Source organism: Accipiter gentilis, chromosome 2, assembly GCF_929443795.1.
Source record: "Accipiter gentilis chromosome 2, bAccGen1.1, whole genome shotgun sequence".
NCBI lineage: Eukaryota > Metazoa > Chordata > Aves > Accipitriformes > Accipitridae > Astur > Astur gentilis.
The window spans coordinates 13,409,786-13,437,293 of record NC_064881.1 but is presented as its reverse complement, the minus strand read 5'-3'; the positions used below and the strand labels follow the sequence as shown (position 1 = coordinate 13,437,293).

General features: G+C 42.4%; 1 protein-coding gene across 4 annotated transcripts in view; it reads right to left on the bottom strand.

Moving 5' to 3' along the window:
* Window positions 1-27,508, bottom strand: part of FAM110B (family with sequence similarity 110 member B) — a 117,199-nt gene that overhangs the window by 30,934 nt on the left and 58,757 nt on the right. The window lies entirely within an intron of this gene.

Sequence of the window (27,508 nt, the reverse complement as noted above, 5' to 3'; positions counted from 1 at the left end):
AAATCACTCAGATGTTTTCTCACTATACGTAATAACATACCCCCCAGCTACGTTCAATCCCATTCAGAGCAGGAGATATCCGGATTTCAAGTTGGAGCACGGGGAGGGTCTACTGCCCAGACATCCCCTCTTATCACAGGACTTGCTGTGCTGCCAATTCACCACGCACTGCTGATACCAATGCACGTTAAAAACAAACAACTGCTCTGTGTTCAAACTTGTCCGTGTTTCTGCCCCTTAACTAAACCATCACTAGGAACAGAAATTGCATAAAGTACAGCTTCTGCACTTTGAAATAAAACTATAGAAAGTGCAGAGGGTTAAAATGAGCATGCGTTTTTTTGGTATTACACCTGTGAAACCGTCCTCCGCAGTCTTCCTCACACCAAAGCTGCACAGCTGCCTGAAGGCACATTATTTTACACTTCCTAAAACAAAACCTCCTACGGCTAATGCTTCTAACATGCAACCAGATATACTCCAACCAGGTATCATCATTATGAAAGGATTTTGCTGTCATGCACGCTCCCAATATTGAGCACTTGAACAACTGTCCTGCCTTACAGAGCATGACTTCGGTACAACATGGATTCAAAGCACATAAATTGAGGCCAATAGAGCATTGATACCAAACTTAAGATACCTTAATTCCCTTCCTCTAGGAGAAGCCCTTACTTCTTGGGAGAACTCTTCCTCTCCAGTAATTCCTCATGGACAAGAGCTAGGGAAACAAGTCCCCAGCTGCCTGGTAGTTTTAAGCTCAAGTTCAACAACATGAGTAAACAACACAGCATGCAAAAACGTTCAAGGGTAGATCTGGCTATAGTAAAATAATACTAATAAAAAAACCTCGGGTTTTTTCCCACAGAGGATATCTGAAGGGGACCAAGTTTCACAGGCAAATCCCTCCCTCTCTTGAAACTACAGTGTCTAATGGCAAGAAAAGCAATTTTCTTGCCTAACTGTGAGGACAGTCGTGGACCATAGCTTCTTAAATATCCAGAAAGTAGGCAATACCTAAAAATCTGACCACCCCCCACACACACACTTTTCCCCCCCCCCATTTGAACCCTTACACAAGTTTCTGCAATTGCCTACACAGAACAACATTAGACAATCAGCCAGCCCATCTTAAATCACGCTTAAGGCCACACGGGAGCCCGACAGAAGGAGCTGGCAGTTGGTCACCTTGCCAGGGACCAAGGTGACAGGACATGCTATCCTTAGGAGCTGCTTTTATCCTACAGTAATTTCCCCTTCTTCTCTTGGCAGGTCTCTTGTGCACCTGTGCAGGGCAAGCCCACTTATCTCTGCTGGCCCGAATCAGCACAGCACAGTGTCCCTCCCAGTGGCTGAGTTACATACAAACTCAAAACAAGTGTGCCGTTGTCCAAAACATAAGTTGTGTGCTACAGGTTTCGGCTGCCGGGGCTCCCTTGGGTCTGGACGGTGTGCTTTATGTGGCAGGCAGAGGCAACGGCTTCCCCAGTTCTCTATCCTTCACCCAACAGCAACCAAATGCCATGCAACGCGCCCTGTGCGTGGAAATGGCCAGAAGCAGCAATGTCGGAGACGCTCAGGAAACCACGACCTGATAAAGAAGGATAGCACGCTACCATCAACCCCTGACCCTCTGAAAGCTTGGTATACCTCGCTATGGAAACTAACGTGACTTGAAGCCCACAGAAACAGGGGAAGGAGCATGGTGGAGAGAAATTTGTAGGTCTTTGCTCCAGGGTCCCTCCCGCCCTTATGTTTATCACTCTCAAACCGATTTCCTCCCCTCAGAGGAGGCCACTGAAAGCCCGGCTGGCAGGTCACGGGTGGGCTGGCTGTCACCCTCGCACGTGATATCCCGCCCTTTCTGGATTAAACAACGGAGCCAGAAACAACTACTCTAGAAGAGAACATAACTAGTGTAAATTGCAGAGCAGCATGAGGATTGAGGGTAATTTTAATACAGTATTCCTGAGCCAAACTCTTCATTGATCTCACGTCACCACCACAAAGTGAAGGGAGCGAAGTTTCTGAGAAGGTTGTGACAGCAGCCCGGCAGAGCCTTGCCTCAAGACCACATCACAACGGCAAAGCACAGCACGCTGACCAGTGGCTGACTTGTCGTATTGCTCGCTGCTGCTTATCTGGAATCAAGACATAAGTTTTTAATCGTACTTCCTAACTGTTTGCATTTTCACTTTATGTTGCCAAGCAGGTGAATCTTTCAAACAATGCTACGCAAAAACTACGCAAAACCTCAAAATTTCAGGTCAGACCATTTCCTCTCCTGCTTAATCCCAGACTTTTCAAACAAGGAGAGACGTGCAGTGCAGAGCGGCAGTCTTCCAGAAAAGCTAACTTTCTGGGACTTAAAGCTTATCCTTTGTAGCTCATAGGGAGGCTTGTGCTCTAACCATGTGAAAACATTATCAGTTAATATTACACTAGGTTTCGTGCTAAATATTTATGCCCTTTTCTCCAGTGCCAAAAGCTCATGTTGATGCTTTAAAGTTTACTGTGCAGACATGAGTTTTGTGTTTCCGAGTTCCCCCACCCCCCACCCCCCCCCCAGACACAAATGTAAGCTTGAAGATTTATTCCAAAATTCAAGAACAAGGAAATTTTGGTGAAAAAAAAAACATCTAAGATGACAAAATGCCCTGAGCATTAAATTATATTAAAACCACTGATTTTTTTTCACACATTCAATCCTAGAGTGGTTTTTAGTAGCCTACAGAACATTAAAGCCTTGTAAAGTCAGATTTACAACAGAACTTGAAACAGCCCCATCTATAGCCTATGAAGTGCTGTTATAATACAAACTTTAAAAGTGTCAAACTTTGGTGAATTATGAAACTCAGCACTTCCTCTCTTTTTTAGCTGTATTCTTATATGGAAAGCAGTTATCAGAAAAACTGCCTAGCCTTGCGCTGTAAATATTTTATTATTTATTTATCTTACAGCTGTTATGAAATTAAAAGTGACAAACCATGCACTAAATCACTGATTTTGTGAACCCTTTTTAAAGCTTGAATATCATTATGAGTTCTCGATTAAAATATGTGGATAAAAGCAAAAGGCATAAGACAAACCAGGAATGAGTAGGTACATCAAAACCCCAGGTTTGTTGTATTATAAAGACACATGGGAGGCAAAAGACAACAAGAAAAATCTGTCAAAAACCATAAATTTGGGCAGTAATGATATGAAACTTAAAAAGAACAACAGTGTATGGTTTTTTTATTCCTTCTTCTTAGTTTCTCTTAGATTTCTGTATTTGCTACAGAACTTTGGGCATGGTCTTTGGGTAAATCTGTTAATTTTCTTCTCAGTAGATGAAAATAAAATTTAACAAGCATGAATTTATATATACCTGTTTTCCACAGTGCACAAAGAAAGGTGAACAACTACTGGTATTTCTGAAGAAGTTCATGTCAGTAAACGTGAAAGACCTAAATACATATGTGCTTTTCTCTTTAAGTATATAGAAGCATAATAACTTGGGGGAAAAAAACCCACAAAACTGCTAAATAAATACGTATTACATTTTCACAGTGAAGCACCAAATTAAATCAATGTAGCAGACTCCACCTTTTTCACCTGAGGCCATGCATGCACTGGAGGATGAATATATACCAGTCTGTTAGTGAAAATTCCTTTAAAAGTTTGTGATCTTTTTTTACAGTGTCTTACTAATCCTTATAAAACAGCTTTGCTTCCCCCCTCCCCCCAATTGTATCCATTTATCTTCTTTCATTCATCACCACTAGCCACAGCAGAAAATGAGTAACTGAAATGCTAAATGTTGTCATTAATTTCAGTATTGCATGAGAAAATTTAAAACTTGAAAAGAGATCATTGGAAATAGAAACTTTTTTTACATTACACACATATATGTATTTTACCCTGAAGTCCAGAAAAATCACTGCTTTTCTGCCCAGCATACTTTCCGATTCCTGCAAAGGAGGATGAAGATCCTCAGTAAAATGTCATTGTTTATAATGAAAGATACTTTATAAAGAGCGAACAGAATTTACTTCATGGCAGAGGGAGATAAGACTAAGTGACAAAAGTCAGAAATACTGCCAGAGATAGAGAGCAAAAAACCATTCATTAAAGAAGTTACTTAGTTCCTAGATTAAGATACCAAAGAATAAAAATAACAGAGGATCAACATCCCCACAGACTACTAGGATTTGGAGAGAGCAACAAAACAGTTCTAGACCAACTAAAACTATAGGATAGCAAATCTAGCCATCAAATTTTGTGAGAAGTTGCAATTTTTCCTCTGTGATGCAAATAAAATCTCCTTTCCCCAAAAAAGCCTTCTCTTTCAAGACCTTTTCTGGATCAGCTCCAAGAAAAGGGAGAAGCGCAGATGAGCTAGAATAAATAACCCAACTTATTAAACCCACTGCAAGACTGGATGCATACAGAAATGAAATCTCCTATTCCCAAGCAGATAGACTAGATATGTCGGTATGTTTTTGCCATCTCTCATATGAAAATAGGTGTCAGCAAACCCCAGTATAAATTCTTGCAAGCCTCTGCAGGAATGCTGCTGTTTTCCTCTGGACTGTTCCACCAGCACAACCACCCAGAAACTTCCCATAATCAAGGAAAAGAAGGGGCGGGGAACCCACCCCAAAACCTCACTTCTGTTGTGTCCAAAACCCTTACCAAAACAACCGAAACAATTTTTCTTGTTGGTTAGACAGACCTTGCAAAAAATACTCCTGGATCGTCACCACTGACCCAGGGTTTGCCCCTTGTCCAAGAGGGAATGACAGGATCCCTTCCCCGGGGTACTGGTGCCATCATGGGGGGTCAGGAAAGAAAAAGTCAGGAGCATTTTGTGGCCTGGAAGTAACCCAAAACATATCTGCTTTTAACAGCAAAAGCAAAATGAGGCATGCTTCTACAAGCTGCGTCTTACTAGTCCTCAGGAAAACCTCCCTGGCTTTTTCTGTTCTGTGTTGCTTTGTGAGCAGGCATCACGATCGGCATGTGTGGGGGCTGTTGCCAAGTGCTCCTAAAACTCGCACTCCCACACCTCGGATGTGTGTGCCCATGCTCACGCACGCATAAAAGACAGTGGCAAACTGTGGCAGCCGTGACCTGGAGGAAGCACCGAGCACAGTCGGCCACCCACCGTACCAATTTATGTAGACTGCAAAGATGCTATCCAGCATCAGTGTGGGCAACAGCAAAACACACAATAAAAAAGGAGCTTTTTCAAAAAAAAGAAAAAAAAAAAGAAATAAAAAATAAATTAGAGATGTTTTGCCTTCAGGCAGCTCTTGGTTTCTCCTCCCACCCAAAGAAGCTAGTGTGTTGTTTTTGTAACCTATTATTATTGTCCACATACACAAATTTAGGGATTTCATGCCTGTTCTAGAAAATGAACAAATTGAACCACTGAAACACACCCCAGCATATGACCAAAATGCAAGCTCTTCTGCTTCGATCAAGCTTCTCAAGTACAAATACTCTTTTTATGCATTTCTTTCTCTTGCTTTCTGTATTTCTCTCCATTTTGTCCCAGACATCCACAGTCCAAATTTTAGTGGAGTAAAGTGGCAGAGATCATGCTCCTCAGTAAAAGCACTTCTTGGTGTGCAACTGCAGCAGACAGACAGGCTGCAGCCTGAGGATGCTGGATCAGCCATGGAGCATGGAGCATTTCAAATTTAGGTCACCCGTGCCACTCCGATCCCAGAGAACGGCGACGGCGTGTTTTTCCACACTTCGCTGTTTTCCTGCTGACCTGCATCTCAAACGAGATGACACTCCCAATGCAATTGAAAGAACAAAGTCAGCACAGGAGATATTTAATGCTAAAGATGGCAGGAAAGGGCCGAAGCGATCAAGAAGAAGAATTAACTTTCCCAAAGTTTGCCGCTGGAGGCTGAAGGCGCAAACACTAAAACTGCATGAACACGCATCCTTTGGCCGTGTTCGCTGCCTGCGTGACCGGGACACGAAGGGGGAACCGATGGCAGGCATAAGTTGTCACCATGTGAGGAAAAGTGGAGCTGAGCCAGCAGCACATGCGATAAGAGTTATCTCTGCTGGAGGCTGCTCGCTGCCATGCCGGCACCTCGGCTCAGAGCTGACATATGCTGGGGGGAAGCCGGCGCCGAGGCCGGACCTCGCTGACGATACGACACTTTGGGCGCCGAGGCTCTCCAACTGGCAGCCTACCCACCTTTCTGCAAACAAGCCAACCCCGCCGCGTTTGAGAGAGTAAAAGTCCTTGAGGAAGCAACTGCTTGCCACAGGAAGGTGAGAAATATAGCCAGGTCCCATGCTAGTGGAAGGTGAAAGGGGAAAGCCCCAACTTTCTTCCTTTGGGGCTCTGCTATTCCCCGGAGGGCTGGAGGGGGAGCTCCCTGGCACCCAGCCTCCCGCGGCAGCTGAAGCTGTCCCAGAAGAACATGGCAGGGCAAGCTCCAACGGCTCCTCTGCACCCGCACCTGCTCAAACTGCTTTCCAGTTTTTCGACTCAACGTTTGGTTTTTTTCTCCTGTTGTTCTTTTAAAAAAAAAAAAAAAAAAAAAAAAATTGGATTATACACTTAGCGCAACACAGCAACTATCGTGTTTTTACAGAAGAATGGTTCCTACACAACCGCGGTGTTCAACTACATGTGAATCCAGAGGGGAAAAGCTTAATGTATAGCGATACAAGGTATTTTAGCTCACCCCGTAATTCTTATCCTACTGGTTCAAAGCTGTGTCACTCCCCCGCGGGCACCCCTGAGCACAGGCAGCGCAGGCAATCCAAGGGAAGATGACTTGTGAGGATTTTTGCCCACTGGCTATAGACTTAGCCAAAGATTAACAGAGGGATCACCAGGGAAGCTACACCTATTGAATATTCACTAGCAACTAAAGTAGCCGAGCTTGTCATCAGGCATTGCAAATGATTCACAAAGGAGAAAAACAATTTGGATAGGTCACAGCACGAGAAGAAACTTTGCTTTAAGGAGTATTGGATAAATCCACAGGTTAGTAGATGTTTTACCCAGAGGATGATCAGAAACAGGGTGGCCAGCAGGAGCAGGGAGGTGGTTGTTCCCCTGTACTCAGCACTGGTGAGGCCGCACCTCGAGTGCTGTGTTCGGTTTTGGGCCCCTCACTACAGGAAAGACATTGAGGTGCTGGAGCGTGTCCAGAGAAGGGCAACCAAGTTGGTGAGGGGCCTGGAGCACAAGTCTCATGAGGAGCAGCTGAGGGAGCTGGGGTTGTTTAGCCTGGAGAAGAGGAGGCTGAGGGGAGACCTTATCGCTCTCTACAACTGCCTGAAAGGAGGTTGTAGCCAGGTGGGTGCTGGTCTCTCCTGTCAGGTGGCTGGAGATAGGACGAGAGGAAATGGCCTCAAGTTGCGGCAGGGGATGTTTAGATTGGATTTTAGGAAAAATTTCTTCACCGAAAGGGTTGACAAGCACTGGAACAGGCTGCCCAGGGAAGTGGTGGAGTCCCTGGAGGTATTTTGTGGTGCTTCAGGACATGGTATAGTGGTGGACTTGGCAGTGTTAGGTTAACAGTTGGGCTCGATGATCTTAAAGGTCCTTTCCAACTTAAATGATTCCATGATTTTCAATTTTAGAAAATAGATCCATCCAACTCGGGGAGAAAAAAACCCACTTTATGTAAATTGAGAGAGGTTATGTGAAAGAGCTGAGACTTAAATTATAAATGGGAGAAAACCCAGTATCATCTCTATATCGTGACAACAGAAAACAGATCTGTCATAATAAGTAGAGTTCATATAGTATAATTTAGTTAACGGGTTTTTAGAGAAACAGCAAAGTTCATTCATGGGATACAATATTTTTTTCTGATGAGAGATTTGCAGGAGGATCAGAGAGACAGGCCGTCTTATTATAACTTTCACACATATAAAAAGCTAATAAGCAATTAGGAATTACAGATGTTAGGAAAAAGAGCTGATCCCTTCTCCAGTCCATTACCCTGCCAACTGAAGATTATTCTCTACCATCTCTTAGCTAATTGCTTGTGGTCTCTAGTACTAGATCTAACAAGTGCTAGAGCCTTTTCCCAATTTCTGTAGCAGACCATTCCCTGGGTATGCATCTAGGAAAGGAGTATTAAAGAAATTTTGTTTATATTTTCTCTGTTAATCCCCGATTCTTGTTACATCACCTATGCTGAAAATTCCTTTTGTACTTCAATTTTATTTTGCCTTCAGTTTTGTTTCTTGCATTTGTGATTTTTTTTCCTGAAATCCTTCAAATATTGATGATCTCCTCCAAAGGATAAAGCATCTGCAACTGACTGCCTATTCAAGGTGTCCACATAAGGGAAACCTAGAGCTTGCTGCAATGCCACCCAACATCAACGGGGATCCTCCACCAGCTTCAGTGGGGTCAGGATCAGACCTTCAAGAGCTGCTACTCCCCCCTGCAGTATGCCCAGTTGGGCATCTTTATATGGCCAATACCTGTAAGGCTCCCTCCCATCGTATTTCAGACCCTTGCTAGTATTACTCCCAAGTTTTTTATGTCATTACCCTTTTTGAAGTCTCTCCATAACATGCAACACTTTTATTTGGGATTAACTTTTGTAAAGTTAATTACAGTTTTGCATTTTGTTTTATGTTCCTGACCTCTTTAGATTCTTTTGAACTTTAAATATTTGTCCAGACTTGAATCTTCAGCTCTTCCTAATTTGAATGTGGTTTGTACAGCATCTGAATCCCCTTCATACCATCAGTGTAGTTTAGAAAGGACAAAAAGTCTTTTGGAGAGATGAAGCAGGATACAGCTTTTAAAAAAAGATGCAACAGTTAAATCCTGTTTTATCACACTACCCATTAGATTACTTTTGCTGAAGCAATTTTGACATAAAGTCCCAAGTTACTGGCACAAATGAAATATAACCTATTCTGAAGGAAAAAAATACCAACAACCCAGGATTAAAGTTATATAAGCTTAGACTGACTTCTTTAATAAAGCAATGGGAAGCAGCAAACTGATGAGGATATATCAGTAACAGACCCATGGATCAGAGATTATATTGCCATATTGGAGACAAATAGACACTACAGGAGATGCTAACCTACTGGGAAAGCTAAACAACATTGCTGCTTAAAAAGTAAGAAGTAGCAGAAAATAATTCTTTATAGAGTTACAGGTAGGTTATCTTTAGCACCTAAGGAGTTTGGTTTTTTTTTATTTGCTAGTCTAAGAACAACAGTGCCTCTGCATGCAATACGCAGGAACCTGGGGAAGAAAAAGAAACAATTTGCACTGAAAACTTGAGTTTGGAAATAAAAGACAGTTTCCAATAATTTTTCTGCAGTAGACAATGATACAAGACAAAGGTGACGTATGCACCATATGGTATGTTAATCCCAGCCATGACAACAGCTCTGTTCTCCATCTATTCCTCTGCTAGACTGTGAGAAAACACGCAACTTGTGTCACTGACACCAAAGACAAAACTCAGCCTAATCAGGCATAGCAAATATTAACGTGTAGGTAAATAAAAGCTTGGGACACTGGGAACAAAAATGGTGAATTAGCAGCCCTGCAAGCCATCTCTCTCCCAACAAGGAGCATCACTGGGTAGATAAATACCACAGTAACTTCTTAGGTGTTCAGGGAAGCTCGGATAAACCAGACACAAATACACACTGGAGCAAGAAGCATGCAAGCTGCCTTTGCAGAAAAACACACAACAAAACAATCATCCAAATAATCTGCTTGGAAAAGGAGCCTGGCTCATTCTTCTATAAATCCAACCAGTCTGTACTGCACTAGCACGTAAAACCAAACCTTAAGTGCCAAAGAGGATGCTGGCACAGGCGCTGTGGGTAACGGCACCCCACCTCTGTGGGAAGGGACAGCCCCAAAACCCCAGCGGTGATGTACCCAAATCTTCCTTCCAGGTGAAGGGATGGGGAGAGGACAGGACCGAACTACCTGTAGTGGCAGTTCACAAACTGGCACACAAACAGCCTGTGTCAGGAAGCTGTGAGCAGGCATTTGGATTTGGCGTGTGGAAAGAAACAAACCAACCTCTGCATCCACATTCTTCACCGCAGCATGGCAGCGGGTGGTTGCTTCTGTTGGAGGCAGACGTCAGCTTTGTCTTTATGCATTAGTTTCCTCAGCTGGTGAGCAGGCAAAAGCTATACTTACAGAGGGGGAACCCCCCCCCCCCCAACCAAACCCACAACACAGAAACAACAGAAAAAAGGAGGACACCCCTCCCCACCACCACAGCCCTAAAATCAATTAGATGATGGGTACCTGCTCCCAGAATCACCCTGATGCTATTTCAAGCTTGGAAAACCTTGGCATACCCATCCTCTAGCAACCACAGACGAGAAAATTCTCTCAGACATCCAAAAAATACATTTAGTAGCAAAGGGAGGTGGAACTGGGGAAACTAAACAGGGTGCTCAGGCAGGACCCAAGTTCTTCAACTACATCACTGTTGTCAGAATACATTCTAGGTAGGTAAATCCAGATAGACTTACAATTTTTTTTTTATCTCTAGATAACTCCCAAATGCCATTGCTGCTGTTACCGAGTTATAAGGAGCGAAGCATGTGGGAATATGAAATTGCCCTTGCTAGGTAATGTAATTCAAACTGTAAACATTTATTTACTTTTGCAGGAAGAAGGGAGCAGTGGGCAGCTGAAATACAGCTGGGATGGCTCAGCAGCACATACCACTGTGCGCTCCTCCGCGCCGTGGCGTCCGGCTGGGATGGCATGCTGCAGGGGAAGGGGGAGCACAGCCAAGCTGGAAAACTCCACAGCTGCGGCCTCAGCGGCTGAGGCTCGCTCTTGCATGGAAACTTGGCCATTACAACATGGTCCGCGTTTCACCCATACCGATGAGGCTCCTTCCCTGTCCCCAACCAGGGCTCCCCTCTGTGCTACCTCCAGCATCAAAGTGCCCCTTGGAAGGGGCCCATGGGTGTGCACCCCAACATCTGGTCTGGACCCCACTCCAGCCTGAGACCAGCTTCCTTAGGTACTGTTCCAGCACTGATCCATTACCTCTCTGACCTAAAATGAGGCCATTTTGGCCCAGCAGCACATCACCACGATGCTGCAGATCGAGTGGCTGGCAGGGTCAGGCTGCCCAGAGAAGAGGCACAGTGACGAGGACGGGTCGCTGCAGGCACCCTCTGCACTTGAATAGGGCTGCAGGGAGCCGTACTCCAGCAGGAACGGGGCTTTGCCCGCCTCTCACATGGCAGCAAGACCTTTCCCTCTCCTCCGAAACATCCCTCGGGTTACACTGGTGCAACTGCTTGTAGGGGTGCAGCAAAATCAGGATAGAGAATTGACCCAGGATAAAAATAATGTCCTCCCCCAAAAATGGATGGGAGGAGGACGACAAGGAAGAGAAGCACCATTTATAGCCTGGTTCAATTCTGGGTGCATTGAATTGTGAGAAACGTGGATGCTTTCCTGTAGGTTTGTTCAGTTTTTCTTCAAAAATCTTAATGTTAACCATTTTATTTAATGCAAGTATCTGCATCTGACCTGCCCTGCTCACAGTGCTGGCTACTCCTTATAAATTCATACCTGCACAGCAGTAACGGTTATGGGAAAGTTTGACATCCTGGCACGAACACGGCATTGTGTTGTTTTGGTTTGGGCTTTTTTCACCTCAACCTGCAGAGGGGCACTGCACACAGGCACACGCCACTGCATGTTCAGATGAGAAGATACAGCGGCCTTCAGACAGGGGCTGCAGTTGTTCTGCTTCAGAGTCAACACTATCTAAGGCTGGTATGGTACACGAAACGTCTCCGAGCTCTGGGTAGTAGTACAGAGACACATGAGAATACGATTGTTTCATCTGCATTCTGCTTGCAGGTTTAACAGTAATCCTCACACCCAGAAGAGCTGGAAATGCCTTTTTTCTTTTTTAAATAAAAGCTTAGAATCTAGAACAGCCTAGATTTTGGCCAAGCTGGTGTCGTGATCTAATCCTAGCTATTGATTTCCAGATCTGTCAATTTAGTACCACTTAAAAAATAAGATTAAAATCTACCTCTGCCCCCAAGAAAGGATTTAAGAAATTATCATGAAACAAGAAGCATACCAAGTCACTACAATGCAGATTTGGTTAAATATACTTCTGCAAAGCAGGTTACTGTTCAGTCAACTCTGTTTTAACTATATTTCTTGATATTCCAATTTTTTTGTCACTTTTTTTCTGGCAAAAGTCTTCTTTAGTTAGACTGCAGAATCAATTCAACTGAGATCTAATAAATACTGCTTATTTCCCATGCTAAGATTGGCTTTGCCTAACATAACTGAGTTGGGTAAAGAAGTGACAAATGCAGTTGTGTGTACGTATATTGATATTCAACAGAAAAGCATGTGGTATTTTCAACTGGGAGTGAAGAAAATCATACTGCAAGCCCAAAATCCCCCATGATGAGATCTGGTGAAAAGGCCATAACTTACCAGCACCCGAGGCATGCACATGCCTTGCTAGTCCCACACAACCACAGTTCTCGCCAACCTCAGCAAGAAATAAGGGCTCACAGCAGCCTTAGAGGGTTTTACGAGAACAGGTTCAAGAGCCTACAATTTACTCCACTGTATAGGAAGATACCCACGACAGGGAGTATAACTGCTGATTTTGTTTGTGGGTTTTTTTATAGTAAGATAATGGAAATGATAGATGCAGTAAGAAACAGTGACATTGACACATCTCACAGAAAGAGGCATTTCCATCCCCAGTGAATATTTCATCCTCCCATTGCTAGTAATTTTAATATTTTTTTTTGTTTATTAATTGAGAGTAAGTATAATAATAGTTACGTAGTATTTTGATAGGGCATTTGAATCACTATCTTTTTTTTTTCCTCTGTAAATACGCAGGGGAAAAATGGTAGTAAAACTCCCCAATATAAGTGCAGCTGATATAAACCAATACCATTAGAAAAAATCTGTGATCACATGCAAATAAGATGATGCAGAGCCTGTTAATATGCTGGACTCTGAGTGTGATATACAGTCCACATATCAGAAGCAGGAAGCATGCTAATAACAGCCCCCTGCAGCTGGGGGGCTAAGCAGTTGCACCTACCATGGCTTTCACAATGGGACCCCAAAGGTCCAATTCTAAGAAGGAAATAAAATAAATTAATAAGAAAAACAGTACAACCATTAAGATATATGAATATTAATTTGTTTCTGATCATAGATCTTTTTTATAATAGAACCGATGTGAATCCTAACAGAAACTGTGGGGGGGATATCTACAGGGCTCATCCTAAACATTTAGCAGTTACTTTGACAATAAGTCTTTTCATGTTTTGGTATACTAGTGCAATGTTAGTGTTCTCAAAACCAGCCTGAAGGGTTTCTAAATTAGTAAGTCAATGTTACCATGGTAACATAATGTACTACCAAAATGGACCACTTTTTATCCATCCACTATAATCAAGTTAGCGACCAAGCAAGTTATAAAAATTCTAGTTTTTTCAGTTTTGGGGATTTGGGGTTTTGTTGGGGTTTTTTTTGTGTTGGGGTTTTTTAACTATTCCCACAGCTTTTTTTAAAATTATTATTATGATACACACAGAATTTGTTTTGTTTATCATGAAGGAATAGATCCTGTGTAAGCACAAAAAAGAATCACCACCACCAGGAACAAAAATGCAGTTCTTAGGACTTGCTAAGGGTCTCTGTAGCTTCAGTTCCCAGGCATACAAGGTTTTAACATCCCATCTCTGGTTTTACTTTTGCAGACTGCTTGCAAGCAGAAGACACTCTTTCCTTGTCACAATACTATTTAAAACACAGTGACACCTCACTCTCAGAGCTTCTTACACACCAGGATGCTGCCCATCATGCTGTCTCAGATATCCTGGGGCACGTTAAATGGCACTAGATGCCCTAAAAGTCAACCTGCCATCCTTGATCAGACAGTCTTCAAACAGAGAATATTCAAGTTAAGAACATTCTCATATAAAGTTCAATGTTCAAAAGACATCATCTTCACGGTCATCACACCCACACAGACCAGAGTATCTGTCCTACATTCCCCCAAACTTGATAAAAAAGAGTTTCTTTGTATCTTAAAAAAAACCCAAAACAACATCACACTGAATATATGCTCTCAGTACAGCCAACCCTCACCACCCAACCACACCATGCGGGGCCTTCATACAAGGGTTACCACAGGATCCCACGGGAACAAGGAGCTCTATCCATCCCAGCAAGCTCTCATACATTGGCCTTTACTGAAATGGCATCAAGTATTTGAATTAAAACCTTGAAGACTTGTATTTGGATATTTTCTATTAAAAGATAGCATCTCACTGTATAAATAGTTTTTGTCATAAGCCTGCTGTAACAACCTCCTTGAGGTATTCCCGTGGTGTTACCGTTCATAAAAATATTTGGAAAAATACTGAGATTATAAGAACTTTTTCTGACTCTTGCTATGTTAAAATAAAAGAGAAAAGTCATTGGCTTATGGTTGTGTCAATAAGAGCTAAATACATTGGTTTATAATATCGCTTGCCAATAGCACTAACATTCTAAGTTGATCACTGAGTTCAATGATTTGTGAAACTAGAGGGTTTTTATTATGAAAATTAATAGGAATTTTCACTTGCTTTTATAGGAGAATGTGTCAAATATTCAACTTCTCTATTTTTGACCTGGCTGACTAGTTTTTATTCTTTTAGATGATGCTATCATCTATAGTTAAGAGGTAATGCCAAGGCATTTTTGATTAATTTGCTGAAACAACTGGCTATAATTTATGTTCCTTTCAGAAAGCTGGAGGGAAAGGAGGAAACAGCATCTAAATACACTATGCAAATCCCTCCAAAGGGACTTATACGAGCACAGGATTGCTCCTTGCCTTCCTTTGCCACACAAAGCAGCAGTAAGTGAGCCAGGAACCTGGGATCCCTGTCCCCCTTGACCCCCCAGCTTTCCAGAAATCACATCCGGAAGATATAAAGAAGCAGCTGCTCTCCTGTTCAAAGGATCTCCCACCTGGGAAAATATATCAGTCAAAATATATTTTTTATATATATATGTGCAGTGGCATATATATGTGTACATCCCCTCTCTCTGTCTGTATGTATACAAACATACAGTTTAACTTGTGATTTCTAATGTGGATGCGCTTATTTAGGTATAAGTGACTTTCTGCTGTATGAGTGGAGGAGTTTGGGGGAAGAGTACATGACATTCTTTTCAAGAAACGCATATGCATGGACAGGCAACCAAAGTGAAATTACACATAAAGCTCCAATCTAGCACTGCACATCTTCAGCCTGCTTGACCTCCTGACTTTAAATGGTTGGTCTAGCATACTTGTACAGTCTGCAATACGCTGCAATGATATTTGTGTGTAGCTTTCTCTCCTGCTGATTAACATTTATAGGCTGTAGCTAAAAAAAAAAAAGGTGGCTCAGGGATTTTTCACATACAGCACTGAACATGTACCTGAGCAAAAAAAGCTAAAAACCCTACAAATTTATGTGTTCACTAAAAAGTAAAAGAAACCCCTGTATCTGTGAGTGCTCCAAATGTCACAAGAAAACTGTAAGTTCAAAGGCATTAGCAAATGTACATTCCCCTATTATGTTATAAAAGATGCAGTGTGAAAAATCCTTCAGGATAATCTCCTCTGAATCATTAATTCTCTTCCATTTACATGAGAAAAAAACCCCACCAGATCTTTTCATGTAGATTGTCACAAAAATCACAGCCCAGGGTACTTCCGACTAAACTTTGAAGTCTTACAACCTGGTCTTTTCCCAGCTGTTTTGAAGGACAGATCCTTACTTTAGGATTATCCCATTTACATCATTAGGCAAAAAAGATCCCGCCACGTTCCAAAAGTCCTAACAGCTGCATCTTAATTGAAAAGAAAAACTGATAAGGATGAAAACCAACAGTTGTTACTACAAACTAGTGGCTCTGGGTCCCAAACAGCTGCCTTTCTGCCAAACAATACATGAGTTCTAAAACTAAGGTGCTTGAAAATAAATCAAACACCAAAACTAAATTACTGCCAACGAGGACATCATATTTTAATGATAAAAACACATGAAGCACCAGCCAATTTCAAGCTGCACTAATTTGAACATAATCCTTACACGTAAGTCATAATTTATGGGAAATAATAATTTGAAATACCGACTGTAGAATTTATAACTTGGCATGCCAGCTAAAATGGTTCACACACCTGGCTGTTTTCATACCACGTGAACTGCTGGGGTGGTGCAAAAATTAAAGTTATTTTCATTGATGCCCACGCTGAGAGCGCACCCATCCTCCGAGGGTGAAAGGCATTGCTGGCTCAGCGGCAGCAGAGCTCTCGTTTTATATCCCCTTGCATGCAGCCTGATTGCCTGCCTTAAAATACTAAAGTTTTGCTGGAGAATTTCATTCCTTGTCAGGGGAACATTTAAAATACAGCATTGTGGCTTTCTGAGGGTAATTTTTATGCACACGAAAAGAGTGAAGTTGCTGCGACGGTGAAAAAGAGCTGTGAATTTGCAAGGGGAGCGTGCAGTACAAGCCTGGGCACTTTTCCATCACCTTGGCAGTGACACGTGGAAGGACGGACGGACGGACAGCGGCTGCTGGGCAGCCACCCCGCCACGCTCCTCACTCCCCCCCTCCTCTCCCTGCTGCAAGGACAGTCCCAGGGTAAGGAAGAAAAACACCATTTTGAAGTGTTTTGCAGTTGCTAAGCAACTGCTACAAAAACCCAAGAGACTTCAGTCAATGAATTGGCACGTACACCTCTAAACATGTCGACGGTGACATGAGGAGAGCCACCACGCCGTTAGACATATCTCGGCCTCGGGATGCCCCCAGCCCCAACACCAGCATGTCCCTCCTCACCTTTTCAAACCTGCTTCCAGCCTCTGCTTACTCATCGATCCCAAAACTCCCAGAACCACAGACAGGCACAGCAAAGCGCCCGTGTGCTGGTACTGGGATTATTTTCAAGAGGGAAGAGGCCGGCTACACCCTTCCATCAGTGACCACCCATCTACAAACCGCGACTAATTTAAAAAGCAAATGAGATTGTAAAGCTGCCCCCGAACTTGCCTTCCTGTGGCAGAGACCAGGTTTCTTCCCAAGCCATGCAATGTATAGGCAGCGACCGTTACCAGCAATCCCCATGCCTGTTATCAGTTTCAGTGGGAAGCGATGGCCAAATTGCACAAACCTTTTGGCCTCTGTGATCACACACCCTTGTCATGCCTGGTGTTTTCAGATCTTCAAACCTGCTATATATGCGTACGCACAGATTTTTACAGGGAATGAAGTTCTTCCACTGCTCTTCCTGTAAACTGCCACTAGCGTCCATGTAATTTATATAAACTTGAAGAGATGATAAAAGGAAGCTATGCTTGAAAAAAATCTTTTCTGTTTTACAGATGCTTCACTCTACAGAAGGTACATATGGAGGTGAAAAGAACCAAACACCACACCACACTGCAGTGCAACAAGTTTTAAGTTATCGTCATAGAATATTATGCCAAGGAAAAGTAAAAAATGTACATTGGAAATTAAACCGTTTCTAACCACTGCAGCGGTTAGGTTCAGAAACAGCTTTCCAAGAGCAGCAACGTGGCCAAGAAACTGCAGCCATGTCTGAGCCATCCATCCCATCCCTTCCACAGTGGGCAGAGGAGGAGGACCACCTTCCCCACCCGAGCCGGTCAGAGAAGCCATACCCACACCTGCCCATTTCTCTCCACCGATGGCAAAGAGCACTGGGGCAATGGGATCGACTTTGCCCAGCCCAGAGGATCCCGCCCTGGGGGTGAGCTGCGCCGGCACAGGGGGCTGCAGGGGCAGTTGCGAGACCCTTCCCCGTCCCGGCTTCCCACCTGCACTGACACCCCAGTGCTTTTGTGCGTTTTCTGTGAGCCTTAATGGTACTCATCTACTTCTCCCATTCATGACCTTTATAATAAAATAACTTTTTTTAAAAAAATGCTGTCCCCACTGTAAGCCCAGAAGAAATATACCACCATATTTCTAAGAAACAGAAATGCTTGTGAGAGCTGCATTTGAATTTCAAGGTGCGTCTTGTTTCCTGTGCTTATTTCAACCCTTGAAACAGGAAATTCCTTAATTTTAGTCTTTTCCCACCCTTCTTTAAACTAGTACCCAGTACTTTTTCAAAACTTATCTGCTCAAAGTTATCACCAGTGAGTTTTATTTATGACAGTGCTGTGGTACGAAGTAGACCTCTGTGATGGTGTTTCACAAACATCTCACTTGGCACCTCCAAGGGACCCATTATGTTCTTTATCCTCGTAATTCTTAGTATACCGAAAAGAAATAACACAAATTCTTAAGAAAGCTACTGTTTGCAGATCTCTTCAAAATATCTAGTAGCAGTTAATGTTCAGAAGTTTTCTGATTTCATTTAACACTGTCCCAGTGATTTTAATAGCCATGCACTCCCAAGTGTTTTTATGTGAACACTGGAAATACAGGTAAAGGTCTCAATAAATAGGTTTGGTGGTGTTTGGAGGTTTTGTGGGGGTTTTTGTTTGTTTTTTTTTTTTAATGAAGTGACCACAGAGTAGCATTGCCAATTGCCTTCACTGGGAGATAGTAAATGTAGCACAGTTTTGATAGTCTGACAAACACAACTGGTCTTAAGACTTTCAGGCACCTGTTAAAAAAACCCTACCACAAAACCTGAAAGGACAACAACAAACCCCTCCTGGCTTTCCAGAATGGTATTAAACAGAGTTAGTTAATTAATGCGTGGAACCCCAATGCAGGTTGGACCCATGTCACTCCTGTTTTGTACATGAAGAAAAGCGCTTGGTCGGTGGAAGACAAGTGCAATAATTATTGCAACTCCTGGCCCCTGAAGGAAGGCCACATCCCCTCTGCAAGGCCACAAGGCAATGCTTTGAGTCTTCCAAAATGACATGGCTAGCTTTGCTTCCACAGCCACCACAACTGCACAAATTATTTTGTGAAGCTCCATAAAATACATACAGAGTTTGTTTAGGACCTTCAATACCAAACAGCACCATAACAAGTTGTACTTCATTTCATTATTCTTTAAGCTGTCCTTTATCTTCTATTAACATTATTCTTTATCTTCCTTCCCAGGTCAATTTGCTTTCCTAACTGATGATAATTCTTATTGCATACATCTCCACTCATCTAGAAATGCCACTGGACTAGTCTTGTTCTCTGTAATCAGTGAAGACACTTCAGCAAGTTTCTGTTGCGTTACAAGCTTTTGCCTAATATTTGCACAGAAAAGTCTTCCCAGCAGATACGATTCTTCAGATGCAGTGTTACATGTACAAATGCAGGTCCTTCTGAAAAGACCTTTTTCTAGGTCTTAATTGAAAAGTTACTAATATTCATTTTGCAAGATTGCCTGGTTGTGGTGGGTTGACCCTGGTTGGATGCCAGGTGCCCACCAAAGCCGCTCTATCACTCCCCCTCCTCAGCTGGAAAGGGGAGAGAAAATATAACAAAAGGCTCATGGGTCAAGATAAGGACCGTTTAATAAAGTGATAGCAAAGGTCGCGCGTGTGAAAGCAAAGAAAAAACAAATGATGTTATTCTCTACTTCCCATCAGCAGGCGATGTCCAGCCACTTCCCGGGAAGCAGGGCTTCAGTACGTGTAGTAGTTGCTCCGGAAGACCAAAATGCACCCCTTCTGTCTCCTTTTACTTAGGTTTTGTATCTGAGCTGACATCATATGGTATGGAATATCGGTTCGGTTAGTTTAGGTCAGCTGTCCTGGTTATGTCCCCTCCCAAGATCTTGCCCTACACCAGCCTGCCATTGGGGGGGGGGGGGGGGGGGGGGGGGCAAAAATGTTTGAGAGCCAGCCTTGATGCTGTGCCAGCACTGCTCAGCAGTAGCCAAAACACTGGTGTGCTATCAACACCTTTCTAGCTACTGATGCAGAGCACAGCGCTATGAGGGCTGCTATGGGGAGTATTAACTCCACCTCAGCCAGACCCGATACACTGGTGATACAAGGTAAATTTAAAAAAAAGACCATAACACAATGGAATACACTGAATTGATTTAACAGTATTAGCTCTTCCCAGGTGGAAAGGATGTAAAACAAAGCAAGATGACAACTGTTTGAAAGTGTAATGACAAGGTAACTTAGGATGGCATTATGGAGACAGGAAACCAACATTTTGATAATAAATGAGAGATGATAGATAATGCTAGGATATCTTACCAAGAGTTTCAGTACTGGGTACAACAGAGAAGAAGGAACCAATAAAAAGATGTAAAGAGAGATGATATGATCAAAGCCACAGGGTTGGGAAATGCTCTTTCAAGCAATATTCAGAACTGATATAAGTGGGACAAGGATGCTTTCATCCAGGCTAGAAAAGTGATGGCGCAGTACTTCAGTAGTAGGATGACAGACACGGATGGAGGATTTCACAGCACAGGCAGATAGGAAAGACTACATCTTAGACACGCTACACCAGGAAAAATCTTCAAGATATGGGCTTCCCCTGCTTGCGAGGACCTTGGGAGAAATAAAGCAGAGATAGGAAGGTCTGGTCAGTTTTTATTCCACTGATACTGTATTTGATGACTGCTTTTTTTATGCGTCCATTTTTCATTATTATTGTAAAAGATTAACAGGTTTAAGGCAGGAAGAGAAAGATATTTTCTGATTCAAGTGGACTGCAGATTTTTTACCTGAGGGAGAAATTATGAAACTGGTATAAGTGCTACTTTGTCTGGAAAGATCATCATAAAGGCTCCTTAAGACATAGGGCTCTCAGTAGGCTAACTTAATAGCAATTGCACTAGCTACACAAGAAAGTGACCTTTATTGATAAGAAATATTAGGACACTTCAGGGGTTTAAAAGACCCTGAAAGCAAATGCAAGATTCCAACTGAGCAGAGGACAACCTAGAAGAGGGACTAATGTTAACCCTGTTTTTATTTACTTAAAAATTATACAGACAAAAAGCACATCTATACAGAAATAAAGGTTGCAATTTAACCGTATCAGAGGGAACACAAGCATTCAAAACTTATGCAGACTACTTAAGGACTTAGTTTCAAGGGAGAGTACATTTAAAGAAGTACAAATCACCTCAGGTGACAGCTCATGTGAAATAGGGATGTTAAGTAAATCCCTCTGGACTCCAAAAGTATGCTAAAATCATGCTAGATACAACGGGGACTGAAACAGAATTACACCTAGTATGGTTTTGCTCTTTGAGAAGGAAAAAATGCAATTATTTTTTTGAGCCTGTATCAGTTCTGCATTCGTATCTGGGCCATCTGACTTCTCCCACAAGTGCAAAAAATTGAAATGAACTAGTAGTAAAAATTAACCTCATCAGCCTGTTTCTCAGTATTAGCAACTGATTTTCTAAATGCGACAAACTCCATTTTGAAGACAAAACGGAAACGGAGTCCCCTTAAGCATCACTGTAGCTGGGTTTCTGTCCTCTTTATAAAAATACCCAGAGCTTCCAAATTTTTCCATAGCAGAGCAAGAGCACTGATGCAGCGGCACAAGGTACAGGGTCATGCTTTGGTTGGTACTTCTGGCTGAAAGAAACCAAGTGTTGTAATGATCTCAAGCTATTGTAACGATCTCAAGAAGTCACACGTCTGTCCCAGTGTCCTGCACCAAAGCGCCTGGTGCAGATCTGCCTTTGTGCAACTTGTAATTGTTTTTCCAACACCACTGGGCTTGGTGTTACAGGATCTTCCAACTGGCAGGTTTCAGGAAAGCATCCTACAAAAGGAGCTCATCCAACACCTTCACACTTAACAAAAACTCCTTGCCAGCTGTGAGGAAAAGCAGGAAACTTGCACCGCAGTACACATTGCTTCCAGAAGCTGCATATTGCTAAAGCCATTTTGAAGATCTGGCATCAAGTCCTTAAAAACTAGTAAACTCTTCCTTGGGGAATGCCATGTAAATACAGCAAGTAGCTGAACAGGAACTCCTTCTGCCAATTCCATCACCTCTTCCCCGTGAGATTGGAAGGGCAGAACCATGCAAGAAAGCAACAGTCACACCAGCGACAGCCTACTGCTCGCTCACCGCTGGCAGCGCTGAGCCCGTCTCCGACTTGCGGGGCAGCTTGATTTACAGGCAGGTCCCACTTTTACTGAAGAATTTCACATCAAACGTTTGTAATGTTTCCAGATATATCATGAAAAGGAAATGAAAAGCAAGTTTTACACTTTAAAATATAGAACAGGACATTTTCTTCTTGCTTCAGATGGCCAAACAGTCCTTGAGATTGAAATTCGCAGCACATGTGAGCATTATAGACTTGGGAAGAAAAGGGGCTGGAGGACAGACAGAGGACGGGACAGTTTAAAAACATACATGCAGGAAGGGAAAGAAGAACAGGGAAGGGAGACGCAAGCTGTCAGTAGGAACCCATTCTTTCCTCACGCACGTTTGTGGTACCTGACAAGAAAACTTCTCCGCTACTACAGGTTACCTCTAAAGGATTTTCAAAAGACAACTGCATGGACCAAAGAAAGTAATCTTTTCAAGTGTAAAAGGCCTAGCTGCTAAACTAAAATGAAACAGAGGGGGGGGAAAAAGGCACAGTTCAAAAGGATTAGAAGATTTATCTGATTAATTTTTGAAAATTCAACAACAAAAAAAAAAAGGTTCAAAACTTCCTAGTGGCTGTGATTGAAGCGGATGTGTTAAGCATGGAACTAAGCAAGCTCTCATAGAGATTGGTTTCATCTTCAAAACAGATTATTTATTATTATTATTGCAAGTGCTTCACTGTCTTAGAAATGTCTAAGTAGCATTTCCAAGATGTTACGTCCAGACCTGTGAACAAGCAGGAAAAAGTAAATCCCACAATAATCTGAACACAGAGCATCAGAAGAGAAAACATGACATTACCATGTATTTAAATAGTGAAAATCCAAATGCTTGTGGGAACAAAGATAATGGTTTCTGCAACTTCAAATATAAACCCCCAGGTCTGCATGCTCTGTCACTTATCTTGGCCAAGATGTAAACAAAGACAACCTCTTCAACCCCGAATAATATAATACTAATGATGGTGATCATTTAAACAAGGGAAAAATTGACTTTAATGGGGGCTGAAAAGGAGAAAGAGTGTTAATGCTATAAGGCAAGATTCATAGCTTTGAAGGGACGTGAAGAGCTGTGCAAGTGTCCCTTTTTCCCCGCAGAGTTATCCAATTCATGTACAAAGGATGCTCACAGACAGCTTCCTCCAACACTGCCTCTGAGGGTCACCTGGTGCTTCATTTGTATACACCAAGAGACTACATGTAATTTTAGTAGTCAGCTTTGTCTAGCTTCCTAGTTTCCAGCAATGCTGTCAGATCTACACAGCTACCGTGGGCTGCAGAAACAGGGCTGAATACCAGCAGAGCAGTAATTACGCATATGTAGGACTCCAAAAAGTATTTGCATAAATACAAAGTGCCTGTAGAGAGTTCTCAGGCCAATTTTTCCATGTTTACTACTTAATTTGGTGCTATGTTTTTGAGAAAGGGGAGTCTAGCTGAGGGTGTACCTCCCTCTTCTGACCCAGAGCCTTTTGATCTCCTCTTTCTCTCATGCAGATCTCCTTCTGGGCAATTTGTGCCCACTTAAACATAATGTGGACCACAACAAAGATGTAATTATGCATAAGTAGTGCCCAACAGAAATAATCTAAGAAAAATAAAAAACTTTCTTTAAAGCGATTTTATCTAGCATTTTTTACTATACAGACGTAGCATATTATTTTGGAAGGAAAAAATAGCTCAGTGGCTGCATAAAGCATAGAAAACCAGTGTGGCCTGTTTGAAATGGAATTTGTATATTTAAGAAAAATATAAAAACATTCTCCTCCTCCATTTTCCATCTCTGATATTCTCCAGTTTGTCCTAGCCTCCAGGTATGTTTACACAGCAGCCAGAAATAGGTAGGTGTATACATATCTATACATGTGCACGTTCATACCTAAGAACAGGTATAAAACGTGAAGTAATTTTGGATAGCAGAACTAACACAGAAAAAATAACTTGCCTAGAGTTGCAAGGCCTGCTTGGTCTGCTGTTTGGAGACTTCTAGTTACAGAATCACAGAACAGCTGAGGCTGGAAGGCACCTCTGGAGATTGTCTAGTCCAACCCCTTGCTGAAAGCAGGGCCACCTAGAGCAGGTTGCCCAGGACCATGTCCCAGTTTGGTTTTGAATATCTCCAAGGACAAAGATTCCCCAACCTCTCTGGGTAACCTGTGTCAGTGTTTGGCCATCCTCAGAGTAAAAAAATTGTTTTCTTATGTTTAAATAGAATTTTCTATATTTCAGTTTGTGCCCGTTGCCTCTTGTCCTGTCATGGGATACCACTGAGAAGAGCCTGGCTCCATCTTCTTTACTCCGCCCTGTCATGTATTTATATATACTGTTAATTCCATACTTAATTTTAGTGAGAAGCAGAAAAAAAAGCTCCGCGTAGGATCCTAATGCTTCCAGTACTATGTTCTGCAAAATCCAGAAGTAAGAGTCGCTATAAATGGCAGATGTACATATTTCTTGGAGAGGTGGGAAGCATCAATCCAGTTTCAGCAAGCTTGCAAAAAAATCAATGGCAATTCAACACCAGATGGATTTAGTATTTGTAGATGACTTCTAAGAATGGACGTGTTTTAAGAGTTAGTTGCAGACATGGTTTTGATGCAAATTTGAGCTTCAGAGTCATCCTGAAGTAAAATAAGAAAGCATAAGTTGCTTTGTAGCATAAGGAAAGAGAAAATACTTGCAAAAACTCTGGCTCTTTAGAGAGGTAAAAATCACAGCTGATAGTAAAGAAGCATCCCAATTTTTCTACACGCACCATAGGAAAGACTCCTCATCAAGCCACACTACAGATGAAGAACCCAATCCCTGTATACTTTAGCATGGGATGGGGGTGCGATCTGCTTGGCTATTGCTCTGTGAGGATTTAATGATGGCAGTCTGCAAAACCTCCTTCCAGTAGAGAGCCCATAGCAGGATCCTTTAGGCACCCAGTGCAGCAAACGTGCCAAGTAGCTGGCAAAAAAAGAGCAAAATAAATGTGACTTTAAAGCAGTAAGTACCCATGCAGCTTGGAGCCCTGCAGGCAGCAGTGAAGCTGTCAAGATTGAGGTCAGTAACGTGCCACAGCTGCCTGAGACACCTACGAAGAGCAGGAGGAGCAGAAGCAGCTCCTCGGGTCAAGGTCCTACAGCAGCATGGCTGGTGTGGGGTACCCTCGCATGGAGGCATGATGGAAAGGAGCCCTGTTTGCAGAAAGCGGTCAGCAAAGCTCATTAATCACTTCGGAAAGGCCCGATCTAGAGATGACAGGAAGATGAACAGAGATGCTTGCTTTCAGTAGAGGGGTAACAGGCCGAGAGAAAAAAAAAGCAGATACATCAGACTTGGAAAGGTCAAGGATAAGATTTGTGTTTGTCAGAATAAGCTTTCCAAGCAGAAGCCAAGGACATCTTGCTCCAACAAATAAATAAATAATAACCAAACAAATATCAAGCACCTTTGGTAAGAGAATTTAAATTCTTCACCAGCGTGCCATCCTTGGGCACCTCTGCCTACAAGGTATTTTTGGATATCCACCCCCCCCAAAGGGAGCAGCGGCTGCAAAGATGTCAAAGAACACATAGTTGAATGGCAGATAGAAGCTGAAGGGCAGAGACAGACAGGAGAAAGTAAAAAGAAAATAAAAAAAGAGTAGATTTGAATGGGAAAACAGGGCAGACAAAATTTAGAAAGGAGGTGGCAGCAAGGCAAGAAGAGGAGAGCTGTGGGGAACAGAAACAAGAGGCACCAAAACACTGGAGGACAACGACACCGTCTATTTTGAGGTCCTGTTCTGTTGCACCCACCACGGTACCTGCCTTCCACACAAAACTAACAGCAACCGTACTGCCTCTGCCGGGCTTCACCCAGTCCCTGGGGAGGTAGGGGCCAAAACAGCGATCTCTGCACTCCACAATACGCTGAAGGAAAATGGGGCAGGACCATGGATTGCAGTAGTGTTGATGTAACAGTAATGGAAGAGGAAGGGGTGTAATTTATCAAGTCCCCCATACATTTTCTGACTAGACTGCTGTTGTAATGTCACAGTAGAAATACAAAGCTGCACACTCATTTCCAGATGACTGCAATGCCCAAAATACCCAATGCCAATTATGACACTGAGACAGAAGGAAATCATCCTACCCTGGGAAGTTTGTACTGTAAGTGCTTATGTAGACAGGAATAGTTATACTGATCTTATGATATTTTTTACTCTTTCAAAAGACATTTGCAGTGATGGCTTATAATCCTAAAGCACAGCCTAAGTTCAGCCTACCTTGCAAGCCCACAGTTTGTGGTCACATAAAAGATGCTTCATCTTTATTGTCCCTGTTTTTCCCTTCCTTTCTAGCCTTTTTCTGCCTAGATTATACAGGCAGGAAACGCTTTGGAACAGGGACCGTATCACATTATGCATTTGCATTGTAGGCCAACACACCACATCCTATTAACATCCCTCCTTCAGTATCATTACCTACAAAAACCAGTATCCAGACCTGAAAAGAACAAATTATAACCATGGACCCTAAACAGATGCAAGAGTCAAATATTCACAAACTTGTGAAAATGCGCATACCACTGCAAACCTGGATAGTCTTATTTCTCTCCAGTTAAATGGCACTAATAACCCATACAAGTTGTATTCCGCATTGCATAACTTTGCTACAGAACGTGTTTCTACAGACTGCCTCATCAGGAAGCAGAACAGCCTAATCTTTGAGCTAGTCTACCAACTTCCAAAATGCTAAGCTCTCTTTAAAGAGAGGCAAGAATTTAATATCCTTCTTTGCCATTAATTGGGATTTTGTAGTACTTGCATTCATATTAGGAAGGTATGAATGGATACAGAAAAATCATTCTACAGGTCCCAACAGATACACAGCCAAAAAAATAGATGGCCATATAATCATAAGCAGTATAAATAATATACTGTTTCAATTAATAAACCAATATACCACGGAAGTATGAGACAACTGCATGACAGGGCATAAAACCAAATAATGTCTGTTACGGAATGGACAATTCATGTTTAAAAACTACATATTTACAAAGTGAGGATCTGGGTTGGAAGCTTCAGGTGCTTCGTGGAAAGGCTGTAGCAAGTAGTTGTGCCTACGGGTGGCTGAAGCACATCCACCAAAGACAACGTGAAACTGAGACAGGAATCTCGTTACCAGGATTACACAGACAACAGCATCCAGGATTACTATTTGCCGGTTGTATTCTACATTAAATCTATCAAGCCACACTTAATACCGCAGGTAATAAATTTAAGAACAATTAAAATTAATCATAACAGGAGATTAAGTGTAAAAAAAAAAAATTAATAATACCCATTTTGTTTTCAATTCACCATACCACTGCAGCTGTGAGAACTGCAAGAAAAAGACATTGCTGCTTCCATTCCCGGCTCTATAAAACACAA